Source organism: Meles meles, chromosome 14, assembly GCF_922984935.1.
Source record: "Meles meles chromosome 14, mMelMel3.1 paternal haplotype, whole genome shotgun sequence".
In the NCBI taxonomy this organism is placed as follows: Eukaryota; Metazoa; Chordata; class Mammalia; order Carnivora; family Mustelidae; genus Meles; species Meles meles.
Genome location: NC_060079.1, coordinates 24,223,428 through 24,237,181, shown reverse-complemented (window position 1 = coordinate 24,237,181; position 13,754 = coordinate 24,223,428). Strand labels below are relative to the sequence as shown.

The window sequence follows — 13,754 nt, the reverse complement described above, 5'->3', positions numbered from 1 at the left end:
GTTGGACTGAATGGAGAGACTGTGTGTCTCTGACATGGTATGTTCCTTGGGGATTTTTAAGGGTAATTTTGGTGATATGTAATTTTAGCTCTAAGTGCTCACTCCAGAATCTGCAACCTAAGATAATACACCAAGGTAGTGTCTGATTTGTCTTTATGGAGACTTTTGTGATAAATAATTCACATTTTGGTAACATTCTGATTTCTTTTAAAAATTTTTTAAAAATTTAAAAAATATTTTATTTATTTGACAGAGAGAGAGGGAGAGAGAGAGAGAGAGAGAGAGAGAGAGTCCAAGCAGGGGGAGTGGCAGGCAGAGAGAGAAGGGGCTTGATCTCAGGACCCTGGGATCATAACAGGAACCAAAGGCAGACACTTAATTGACTGAGCCACCCAAGTGGCCCTGCATTCTTTTTTTAACTTAAAGTGTTTTTAGGATGCCTGGGTGACTCAGTTGGTTAAGCATCTGTCCATGGCTCAGGTCATGATCCCAGGGTCCTGGGATGGAGTCCCGAATCAGGCTCCCTGCTCAGTGGGGAGCCTGCTTCTCCCTCTGCCTGCTGCTCTGCCTACTTGTGCTCTCCATCTCTCTGTCATAAATAAATAAAATCAAATTTAAAGTGTTTTCTAACCCTTTTAGGTACTGAGGATATAATTTGAGCTGGTATTTGTTGTCTTCTCTACCTTTGCTATATAGGGTCTATGTAACCCTTCTATTGATCTGGGACATTATGGCAATTTAGAACCAAGCCTGGAGCCAAATGTTGGACACACTCCACTTTGCTTTTCTAGAGTTGATTGGTGGATGCTGTATGCCACAAGATACTAAAAGTCATAAATATAAGCTAAGATTTCTGAAAGATAAACACCAAAAACACCAAAGCTCAATCCTACTGTTCTTGATAATGACTTGCACTGTTAATTGTAGATTATACATTGTTATAGTGATAGGAAAGTCTGCCCTGAGTGGGAATTGGGAATGATGTTGGAATCTGAAGATGGTCTTTGTCTAAATGCAGTGAAACTCGTACAAAGCCAGGCTTCCTTGTATAGCAACACTCAGCAGCAGTCTAACTTGAGAAACCTTGAAGAATGATGTAAATGTTTGCTCTTAAGTTTTATTTTTAAGGGATTTCAGATAGTGAAATCGTACAGAAATCTTCCTAAAAATTCCCTTTACACTTCTTTCTTTTTCACCAGCTTCCCGCTCATGACAGCCGCATAAAGCTCTCTTTTGCTCTGTCTTGAGTATACTCATGGGTGGCTCTGCCATTCTGAGCCCTCGCACACCACACACTGACCTTCTTTGGTGTATGCAGTCTTCTGGAACATGTCCTATCTAGTGCTGGTAGTTTTTCTTGTATGTGTAAGCTACTTTTGCCCCAGAATTCTGGTGAATAAAATCTTCATATCAGTATGAAAGTTTGGCTTATATTTACTTTCTGATATTGACTTGAGACATACTACTTGCTCTCACATTGATATAATACGTTTAGTTAAGTTATCTAAGACCCTGACAACCAGACCAATCTGCCTTCCCCCTGTCATTAAATCAGTGGGGCCATTAGAAGGGGAGCTATGTATACAATTACAGTTACAATATATAGCCAACAACAGGCCTAAAGTAATACTCCTACTTCACCTCTTGGTCTCTCCAGAAGGCCTTATAAATGTGATGGATTTAGATGTAAATGGTCTGATTGAACGTGGCAACTCGGAATATGGTGGTAGTGGTGGTGGCTGTGGCTTTCCTTTTTAGTCTGGGTGTGACTTTCATCTCAGATGATTCTTTGAGTTACTACCAGACTAGGCCATATGGCTGTGGTCTAGGGGAGAGAAAAACAACTAAGTCTACTTGGTATGTCTTTATTCTTTTTTTTTTTTTTTAAAGATTTATTTTTTTGACAGATAGAGATTACAAGTAGGCAGAGAGGCAGGCAGAGAGAGAGAGAGGAGGAAGCAGGCTCCCAGCCAAGCAGAGAGCCCGATGCGGGGCTCGATCCCAGGACCCTGGGATCATGACCCGAGCCGAATGCAGAGGCTTTAACCCGCTGAGCCACCCAGGCGCCCCGGTATGTCTTTATTCTTTATACAACTTTTCTGTAAAATTTATATAAGCATCTTATTGGTCAGGTTCTTCAGAGAAAGAGAATCAATGGAATGTATATGTGTTTCTCTCCTCTCTCTCTAAAGATATTTATTATAAAGAATTGGCTTATGCAGTTGGGAGATGGACATATTCCAAGGTCTGCAAGTTGAGTTGACAAACTGGAGACTCAGCAGAGTATACCACTGATATTGTTCCATTCTGAAGGCTAGCGGGCTCAAGACTCAGTAACAGTAAAAGCTGATGTTTTAGTTCAGGTCTGAAGGCAGGAGAAAAACTGATGTCAGCTTGAATATGGTCTCTTACTCCACCATTTTGTTCTATTCTGGCATTCTACTGATTGGACAAGGCCCATCCCCAGTAGAGAGGACTATCTGCTTTACTGAGTCTACCAATTCAGATGTTAACCTCTTCCAGAAACACCCTCACAGACATACCCAGAATAATGTTTGAGTAACCATCAGGGCACTCTGTGGCCTAGTCAAGTTGACACATGTATTTATCCATCACAGCATTCATGAAGAATGTAGGAACGTATAATTTACAATTCAATTCCCACTTAAGTGTATGGTTATTACTTGATAGATGTGATCATACTTTTAGAATTCAGCTAAAGGAAAGGCATGAGAAAATTTTAATGACATCATTTATTTCCCGTGTTTTTCTCAAGAAGTTATTATTAATCTATAGATCTTTTTTTCTCTACTTCATTTAACAACTTAATACTTCATCTTGCTGTCTCTGGCATCAGAAAAATGATGTGATAGGTCTTTATCTGTTCTATGAGAAATGACTTTTTTTCTCTAAAGAAGGGGCTCATCTTCATGCTATAAAGTCTAAATGGTCTACCCACCTCAAAAGGAACAGGTAGGCCAGAACTTCTGCCTGAACAATAGCTTAAAGAAATCCTGTGGTTGTGCTCACTTAGGCAACACATATACTAAAACTGGAATGATAACAGAGAAGATTAGCATGGCCCCTGAGCAAGGTCTGTGAAGTGTTCTACAAAAAGAAAGGGAAAAGAAAAGAAAAAAGAAAAGAAAAAAAAGAAAAGAAAAAAGAAATCCTGTGGCTTTTTTTTCATTAGTTTCAACTAACATGGGCTGTCTCAGGCTGACTCACCTCACTATGATGCCTGTTGGGTTTTGTGTTAGCAGCTTTCTTCACCTGAGAATTCGACTAAGAGGGAAGTCTGTCAGCAGAGTATAGCTTGATCCAATTGGTCGTTATTTGGGCCACAGCTTGGGAAATAACCTGGGGGTTAGATGGGCCTTCTAGGTGTGAGGCTCTTTCTTTCAGAGGTGGTTTATGTAAGAGGCATGTAGAGGCAGCTCCTAATTTTCTTAATGCAATCCACTGGGAGGAAAATATGGTGTAATGGTATTACTTCTGTGGTAAACCTTCTCAGAGATCTCTGACCCCATGACTGATCCAGACGATTCAATAGAAATACTGACTTTACTTGAAGTCTGCAGACCATTTTAAAAAAGTTTTTATTTTGGAGTGCCTTGTTGGCTCAGTCGTTAAGCATCTGCCTTCTGGGCTCAACTCATGATCCCAGGGTGCTGGGATCAAGCCCTGCATCAGTGTCCCAGCTCGGCAGGAAGCCTACTTCTAGCCTCTCCCTCTCCCCTGGCTTGTGTTCCCTCTCTTGCTCTCTCTCTCTCTCTTTGTCAAGTAAATAAACAAAAATCTTTAAAAATTTTTTTTTATTTTATTTTGTTTTTTAAAAAGATTTTATTTATTTGACAGAGAGAGAGGGAGAGTGAGCACACAAGGGGAGGAGCGGCAGGTAGAGGGAGAAGCAGGCTGCCACCTGGAGCCCTATATGAGGTTCCATCCCAGGACCCTGGGATCATGACCTGAGCCTGAGGCAGATGCTTAACTGACTGAGTCATCCATGCATCCCTAAAATTTTTATTTTAATTCCAGTTAGTTAACATACTTTCTTATATTAATTTCAAGTATGCAATATAGTGATTCAGCACTTCCATATAATACCCAGTGCTTATCACAAGTGGCCTCCTTAATCCCAAAGACCTGTTTCACCCATCCCCCTTAACCCCCTCCCCTTCTAACCATAAGTTTGTTCTCTATAATTAGAGTCTCTTTGTTGCTTTGTCTCTCTCTCTCTCTTTTTCCTTTTGTTCAATTTTATTGGTTTTTAAATACCTCATGAGTGAAATCATACAGTATTTTTCTGTCTCTGACTCACTTCTTTCACTTAGCAATATACTCTCTAGCTCCATCCATGTTGTTGCAAATGGCAAGAATTTCATTCCTTTTTGAGTGGCTAAGTAATATTGCATTGTATATATATACCACCTCTTTATCCATTCATCAATCAATGGATACTGGGCTGCTTCCACATCCTGGCTATTGTAAATTATGTTGTTATAAACATAGCGGTGCATATATCCCTTTGAACTGATGTTCTTGTATTCTGTGGGTAAATACCAGTAGTGTGATTGCTGGATCCTAAGGTAGTTCGATGTTTAACTTTTTGAGGAACCTCCATACTGTTTTCCAGAGTGGCTGCACCAGTTTGCAGTTTGCATTCCCACCAACAGTGCAATACAAAGGGTTCCTTTTTCTCCATATCCTTACCAATACCTATTGTTTCTTGTGTTTTTAATTTTAGCCATTCTGAAAGGTGTGAGGTGATATTTCACTTTAGTTTTGATTTGTGTTTTCCTGATGATAAATGATGATGAGCATCTTTTCATGTGTCTATTGGCCATCTGTATGTCTGTTCATGTCTTTTGCCTATTTCTTTTTAAAAGATTTTATTTATTTATTTGACAAACAGAGATCACAAGTAGGCAGAGTGGCAGGAAGATAGAGAGGGGGAAATAGGCTCCCTGCTGAGCAGAGAGCCCAATGAGGCACTCGATCCCAGGAGCCTGGGATCACATCCTGAGCTGAAGGCAGAGGCTTTAACTCACTGAGCCACCCAGGCGCCCCTATTTTGCCCATTTTTTAAAAAAAGGATTTATTTATTTATTTGAGAGAGACAGAGAGAAAGAGAGAGCACATGCAGGTGGGGGGAAGGGAAGAGGGAGTAGGAAAAAAACCCTCAAGCAGACTCCCTACTGAGAGGGGAGTCTAATACCGGGCTCAATTCCAGGACTTTATGACCCGAGCTGAAATGAACAGTAGGATACTTTACCAGCTGAGCCACCCATATGCCCCTTCTGCCCATTTTTAAATTGGATTATCTCTGCTTTGGATCTTGATTTAAGTTCTTTATATATTTTGGATACTGACCCCTTATTGGATATGTCGTTTACAAATATCTTTTCCCATTCATTTGGTTACCTTTTATCTTTTAGTTTTATTGTTTTCTTTGCTGTGCAGGAGCTTTTTATTTTGGTGTAGTCCCAAAAGTTCATTTTTGCTTTTGTTTCCCTTGCCTCAGGAGACCTATCTAGAAAGAAGTTGCTACAGCTAGTGTCAAAGAAGTTACTGCCTGTGTTCTCTTCTAGGATTTTTATGGTTTCAGGTCTCACATTTAAGTCTTTAATCCGTTTTGACTTTATTTTTGTGTATGCTGTAAGAGGGTGGTTCAGTTTTATTCCTTTGCATGTTGCTCTCCACTTCCCAGTACCATTTATTGAAGAGACTGTCCTTTTCCCACTGGGTATTCTTTACTGCTTTGTTGAAGATAAATTGACCATTAAATTGTGGGTTTATTTCTGGATTTTCTATTTTTTTAAAGACTTATTTATTTTAAAGAAAGAGAAAGAGAGAGCTAGTGGCAGGGTGGGGGAGGGCAGAAGGAGAAGGAGAGAGAGAATCTCCAGCAGAGCCCCCTGCTGAGCATGGAGCCAGATGTAGGGCCCAATTTCATGACCCTGAGATCATGACCTGAGACAAAATCAAGAATGGGAGGCTTAACTGGCTGAGCCACCCAGGCACCCCTGGATTTTCTATTCTGTTCTATTGATCTACGGGTCTATTTTTGTGCCAGTACTGTTACTATTTTGATTACTACAGCTTTGTAATATAACTTGAAGTCCAGAATTTTGATGCTTCCAGCTTTGCTTTTCCTTTTCAAGATGACTTTGGCTATTAAAGGTCTTTTTTGGTTCTATACACGTTTTAGGATTGTTTGTTCTAGTTCTGTGAAAAATGCTATTGGTTTTTGCTAGGTTGTGTAGATTGTGTAGATTGCTTTGGTTAATATAGACATTTTAACAATATTTGTTCCTTCAATCCATGAGCATGGGATATCTTTCCATTTCTTTGTGTTGTCTTCAGTTTCTTTTATCAGCATTTTACAGTTTTCAGACTACAGGTCTTTCACCTCTTAGGTTAGGTTTATTCCTAGGTATCTTATTATTTTTGGTGCAATGATAGATGGGATTGCTTTCTTAATTTCTCCTCCTGCTGCTTCATTATTAGTATAAAAATTCAACAGATTTCCGCACATTAATTTTTGTATCCTGTGACTTTATGAATTCATTAATCAGTTCTAGCACTTTTTTGGTGGTCTTTAGGGTTTTCTATACAGAATATTGTGTCATCTGCAAAGAGCGATAGTTTTACTTCTTCCTTACCAGTTTGAATGCCATTTTATATATTTTTGTTGTCTGATTTTTGGCTAGGACTTCCAGTAATATGTTGAATAAAAAGGGTGAGAATGGTCATCCTTGTCTTGTTCCTGAACTTAGGGGAAAAGCTCTCAGTTTTTCCCTATTGAGGATGTTAGCCATGGGTTCTTCATAGATGGCCTTTATAATGCTGAGGTATAGTCCCTCTAAACCTACTTTGCTGAGGGTTTTTATCATGAATGGATGTTGTACTTTGTCACATACTTTTTCTGTGTCTATTGAAATTATCATAAGTTCTTATTCTTTTTCTTATTGATGTAATGAACTACATTGATTGATTTGTGAATATTGAACCACCTTGCAACACAGGAATAAATCCCACTGATTGTGGTGAATGATTTTTTAAAAATATACTGTTGGATTTGGTTTGCTAGTATTTTATTGAGGATTTTTGCATCTCTGTTCATCAGGGATATTGCCCTGTGGTTATCTTTTTTAGTGGGGTCTTTATCTTCTTGCCATTCTTTTTGCTGTTCTTTCTACCTTCAAATCAGACTCTGCTTGGTCACCTGATGCTTCTTCCATTATGTCCCTTCCTCAGTGGTTCAGGACTGGTACAAGTGTGCTGTACTTGTTCTGGACCCTATTTTGAACTGTCTCCTATCTCCCATTTTTCATTCCCAAAGCATTTCAGACTTGGCCTTTGTCTTTCCTTTCCAGGCCTGTGCTTGCCCCTTTTGGATCAATGAGATTTTCAGCTTCTTTGACGTCCTGACTCTTCTCTAGCTCTTCTTGTTTCTATGTTTTTGAAACAGATATCTCTTCCAGTCCTACTCTGGGGTCTGGGGCCTCACCCTATGCTAACCTGTCCAGGCTATGGTGGGAGGGGTAAAGGAGAGGAGCAATCTAACAAATACTGCATGAAATCCAATTTTTATAAATTTGCACTTTACTATAGGTCATTGAAATAGCAAGCTCATTTTATGGATTAAATTTATATATTAAATAAATATATACAAATAAGTAAACATGTATAAAATTACTTCATTCCCAAATTATTTTTCTTCCAGACTTCTGCTTGCTAACATCAGAATTTTGCCCCTTTAGGACCTTCATAGTAAATCGCTAAGGAAAATGCAAAATCTGCCCCTAATAAAACAGCCTCTAACATGGATGGGTTGGAAGGTCAAATCAAAAGAGAAAAAAAATAAGAAAGTTGAGAAATAAGAGAAATTTCTCTTTTGGTATCAGTACTTGTTAGATTAAAACTCTCTGTTTAAGCTCTCAGCATTTTATGGGGCACATGAGAGTTAAATAACAAAAGTGTTATGTGGTTAAAACATAGAGGAGTAAAATTGAAATAAAAGTACTATAAGTTGGCTAAAATTTAAAAAAATGTACTGTAAGTTGGCTAAACAAAACAAAACATACAGGAGGCCAAGATTAGTTGTTCACCCTCTTAAGTTATCACTGAAGGCTCACTTGGCTCATGGGACTCAAGCAAAAACTGTTTCGAAAGCTTTTCTAAATGATAAAACATTGTTAGAAATGAGTGAAATTTTTCTACTACATGTAAACTCTTCATCAGAAGAATTTACTTATCCTCAAGGATATAAGAATTATATTCTTATATAAGAATTACTTATAGGAAGGAAATAAGAACTACTTATCCTCATATAATTTGACTAGGTTTTTTTCATTAACAGTAAAAAATGGTTACTGCCTTCATTGTTTTTACCCTGGGGCTTATTGGTCATAAAGCACTCTAAAAACAAATTAATTTGTAGAGCTTATTTTGACAAGAAGTAAATACAAAGGTAAAGCATAGTTGGTATATTGCTGTTATCATAACACTTTTGGGTATAATTTATATATAAAGAAAATAAAAAGGCAAATATACCTTTCAATCCGATTGCCTGTAAAGAACTTAATTGAAAACAGTTTTCTTTTAAAGAGTGATTTTAAATGTGCTTTTAAGAACAAAGGTCTTCTTGATAACCATTTTAAATGTATTATCTCAATGTGGGATTGAAGTGAAGGTCAAATCTTATAGAGGTATTTTTGGTATGACTCAGTTCAGATAACAAACTATCAAGAAAATGAAATTAGTTAACATTTTCAGTCTGAACACTTGTCTAGAGAGGCAGGAACACCCCCCCGCCAAATACAGACTTCAAGGAGAGAACTTTGGTTGAGAAACATGGAAACAAAAAAATTCAAAATGCTATTGTGTAAATGTTCTTTAAGTAAGATAGTATTAGATGATGGGAAAAGCACTGGATATGTTTCACTAGAAAAATAAACTTGATGTGTGTGATTTTTGCAGTGTGGACAGGTGAATCAGATCTTTTTTGCTTAAAGTTATTTGCATTTATTCAACCTATTCAATTAAAGGTCCCACATTTTATTTCAGAAAAGTTAATGTGGAATTTTTAATTTAACACTAACCCCTGTCCAATTGTTCATCTTTTACCCTCAACCCCTTCAGCCTCCATCTCCAGAATATCTGTGACTTGCCTTTTTCCTGTATCTTGTGTGACTCCTACAAGGAGTTTATTGGCTAAATGAGAGTCACACACCCAGTCATAGCAGGGCAGTCTCCATTTGCTGATGGCCTGTGGTGTAAGGGCCTATTTCGCCACAGCGACCCCACCTCGGTTGAACAGCCATTTTTGTTTATGCAGTAAAACTTAAATTGACCCTATGCCCCCCCCCCACCACGTATTTAAAAGCAAGTCCAGGAAATCAATCCCAGGTAACAAAGCCCAAATACAAGGGTGGGTCAGGTCAGGTAGAGATAACAGCTGAATGCAGGGATGAGTCGGGTCAGGTGGAGACATCTAGTCAGTAGAGCAGCGCATACTGTCTCCCTAGCTACCAAGGAGTGTGGGCCCCGCCTTTTGGGCACCAATTCTCACCAAGGTGATAGGCTAGTTCAAATGTCTACTATAGGGTAAATTGGAATTCAATTGGTCACTTATGTGTGACCTAGCATGACTGTGCAGCTTTCTCTGTATGTTGCAATCTCATTCACCACCTGTGTATGGCCAGGCCCAACCACATGGCCTTTGCTCTATAAAAGTTAGTCTGTGAGGCAGGGAGGGGTTGCGCTCTCTGTAAGAGGCATGGCCCCGACCGGTAGGTTTGATTCTCCATGCTTGGCGTGAAATAAAGCTTTGCTTGACCTTCGCTTTGTATCAGTCTCCCTCCTTTAATCATGGATCCATTATTGGGGGACCCAACATTGGGGACCCAACAGTGGGACTGGTGCTAATAATATTTAGGCATTCAGTTCCTTTCCCAAGGAATGTCCCAACCATTCAGGTAATTAACCTTTGCTAGTCTGGAGGTTCATTAGGGGAAGGGAAGGGAAGGAAGGACCTTCTTTTCACTTTCCTTCTCAGTGCTGCAGCTCTCCCCTGCGTCATAAATGACACCTGAAGTGTGTGCTTAGGAAAGAGCAAGTGGGACTCTGGTCCCTAGGAAAAATTACTCAGTAAAAGCTCTGAGCAACCTAAAATATTAAAAGGAGAGTCTCTAATTCCCTAATATTCCCTGATGGGGAAACCTTTTACCATTGGACTTCATTGTCTTTATCCCATTTCCTGCTCTTGAAGTGGCTGAAAGGAAGTGTCTTTCAGGCCAGGAGGTGGGGCAGTAGCTAAGACCTCCAGGTCTCCGTTTGCATTCCTGATAAGCTCTGCCTTAGATGTGAGTGATACTTCCGGGCTCTTCCTGAATTTCCATTGTATGCTCTGGCAAACAAATGCCAATCTTGACTCTTCCATTTAACACAGTTCTTCCACTTTGCTCTTTGTATTAGAGTTTGAAATACTGATTTATGTTGTCCTAGACTCTGCTTCCGCTGGCCTATTCTCCATTACTCCCTTCTTCCTTGCTAGCAGAACTCTGGTTTTCTCATAAATTGGCAGCAACATGCTGAGTCCTAGGTAGTGGATCCTGACTGGTCTAGGCCAATTGGAAATATTTTCCCAGTGTCCCTTGTAGCTAGGGTCAAGTAACCTAGTTCTGACCAGTAAGACTTAAGCAACAGGAGTCCTCTGGGAGGAAGGAAGAATATGGGGAGGGACAAGAGAAGGCAGGTTCCTGGGAAAGTTTTTGTGCTCCTGATAAAAGGATACAGAAGGATACAGAAGCTGCTGGGTTTTTTGCCCCTTCCTTTTGGCCTGAATGCAAATGTATTGCCTAGAGCTAGGGCAGCCATTTTGTGACCATGAAGTACAGGCCTGACTGCTTGTTATATAAGAAAAATACACCCCTATTCACATAAGCTTCTGTCACTGGAGGATTCCGTTATGTGGCACAGAATTTCTAATCGATACACACAAAAATTCTAAGATGTGCAAAGAAACTAGTTTCTTTCTGTTTTTTGTTTTTTGTTTTTTGTTTTTTTTTTTTTTTGTAACTGATTTTACCTTCTTCCTGAGTTTTCAAGGTTGGAAATGATGGTAGAGTAGGTTTTGTAGACACTAACATTTATCAGGTAGTGACTATTTTTTTTCGGGTAAGTGAACCAGTTCAATTTTCCTTCCATTTCCCCTGTACTTCTCCAAGATAACATTTGGAAGAAATGGGTAGGGCTTCTTAAGCAGTGGTATGCTCATCTGGCTTGCACTGGCTTGTCAGAATTCATTGTTACATTTTTGGGAATTTTGCAAGTCAGTTTTTATATTTAGTCTTTATTAACAACTAAATGATATAAATTTACAATTAAATAAGTAATACTAAAAAGAAAGTAAGATTCAAGACTCATCATTTCCTAATTATTGAACTATGTTTGACTATTATCTATACAATTGAAGTTATTTATGTCTACTGTTATCTGTAAGTGGAAATACTATATGATAGCACAATGCCATGTACTTCATTTCTTCTCAACTCCAAGTTCAATGATGTAATGTTGGTAGCTTGAAGTCTGCCTTGGTGGGAATATTCACACCAAAAAAAACCTCCAGGTTCTACAAAGTAGGACTTTGGAATATGGCTTTTCCTCTCTGAAGAGTCTTTTGTTAAACATTTACTGGAGAACTGCTGGTCTTAAGTGACTTTAAGTTCTGAGCAGAGAGAAGGCCTCAACTCCACACACACTTAGGTCTTTGTGTTCCCCTCTGTTCTCCACACCAACGTCACATATCTACAAATCTCTAATAGTCCTCTGGTATCTGTTGTGAACTTGGGTCTCTCATTCTCTGCTCCTACGGTTGGTCAGTTCCTTCTATTAATTATTAATGGCCTAAGATGTCACCCCCTCCTTAATTGCATTTAAAACATTAAATATAGCTTTTATTCTTTCTAGTTATAAATAACAATTTATGTTCATGAGAAAAATGTAGATAATCATTATAAAAGTCACCAAAAACGATTGCCTAGGGAAAACCACCATTAATACCGTGGGGTGCATCCTTCATTAACCATTCTTCAACAAATTACTTTAAATGGTTGCAGAGCATAGGCCATACTTATTTTAGTCAATTATTAAGAACATATTTATGGTTTAACAATAACTTCAAAACTGTTTACTGACATTCAGAACCTGTTGTCAAGATGGGGAAGATACTTTTGTTGGGGAGGTCTTCCTGGTGCCCCTTAAATCACTCCATGACTTTGTTGTTTTGCTTCTCAAACTCAGAAATCTTTTCCTTCTTTTCTACTTCAGTTAAATCTTCCCTGTCTTTTAGGGTCCACTGGAGTTTTACCTGTTCAACCTCCTTCAAATTTACTGCTGATGTTGCTCTTCCCATTCCCTGAAGACCTCCTTAATGTGTTGCTCACACAGTACTCATTTGTACATTTCTCAAAGTTGTCAAACTCCTTGTCTCAGAAATGTTTGGGGCAGGAAGGGCTCTCATGATCAGCCAGTCTATTTAAGCAATGAGACCCAGAGATTTTGTTATTACAAATATTCTAAGGCTGGGAATAAATCTCTTTTCTTCTGACTTCCAATCCAGCTTTTTGCTCTCTCAAATTCCACCCCTTCCTTTAGAAGCTAGCTAGTAAGCTTTAAGTACAAGGAGCCATGATTAGTATATTCTCCATTTTAAGGATGAGGAAACTGAGACCATAGTTGAGTAATTCAGGACAAAGTCAAACAGTATGTAACTGGTGGAAACCAGATTGCACTTGGGCCATGACTCCAGTACTCACATGGGACCAATTTATAGCAATGCTGTAACTTCAGAGAAGAGAGTTAGATGAGAACTGAAGACTGGGTTTGACACACTGGAAAATATTAACTTTTTCCAGGGGAACTTTGATATGGGCGCAGGACTGGGAGCAAAATTATGATTTAGTTGTGAATGAAGGGCAGCCATAAGGTGGTGGTTTGAGGGCTAGGTGGAATTGAGGAGAGGCTTGCTTTATTGATTGTTTGGATGGGGAAGACTCAAGAACCAATGAAACATATCAGAAAGGGAAGGCAAAAATGAGATCAAAATATAGGTGAAGTGACTGGTCCTGGAAAGGGCTTGGATACTTTTTAGACAAGAAGGAAATCAGGGAAGATGGGTTGGAATAAAACCTGAAAGGTGGAAGGGATGGAAGTTGAGGATGACTCTGTGTGTGTGTGTGTGTGTGTGTGTGTGTGTGTGTGTTTGAAGTTTAGGTAGTAACGCTGTCTTAGGATAAAGGGGCTAGAGTCGGAGTAGGGGATTTGAAAAACATGGGGAAGCTTTGGAAGCGCTGCTGAAGGGAAATAGTATATTTAGGGAAGAGCAGAGGTTGGAGCTCTAAAAATTTGTAATTTAGGTAATCAAAATGGTTTTGTGATTCTCTCTGATAGCACCAGAACTCTCAGAATTGGGGAAATCAGAGTTTCTGGGGATTGTCAGGAAAGAGTACAGGGCAACAGGGCAAGAGAATGGAGATGTTGATGAGAACATCGTTTAAGTGATTGACCAGGAATCATTGTCTGTATTATTGATGGGCTCAGATCTCATTATAGATCTATCTCTTATTTTCTTACCTTTTTGTCATGTCTAGTGACAAAGAACATATAGGTATACATATGCTGTCACATCAAACTGCAAAAGTTTACTTCATTCACTCTCCAACACTCCCTGCAGACCTTGATTCTGG

General features: G+C 39.1%; 1 pseudogene; it reads left to right on the top strand.

Moving 5' to 3' along the window:
* Window positions 1-3,022: 3,022 nt before the first annotated feature.
* Window positions 3,023-3,095, top strand: LOC123925381 (annotated as a pseudogene).
* Window positions 3,096-13,754: the final 10,659 nt, after the last annotated feature.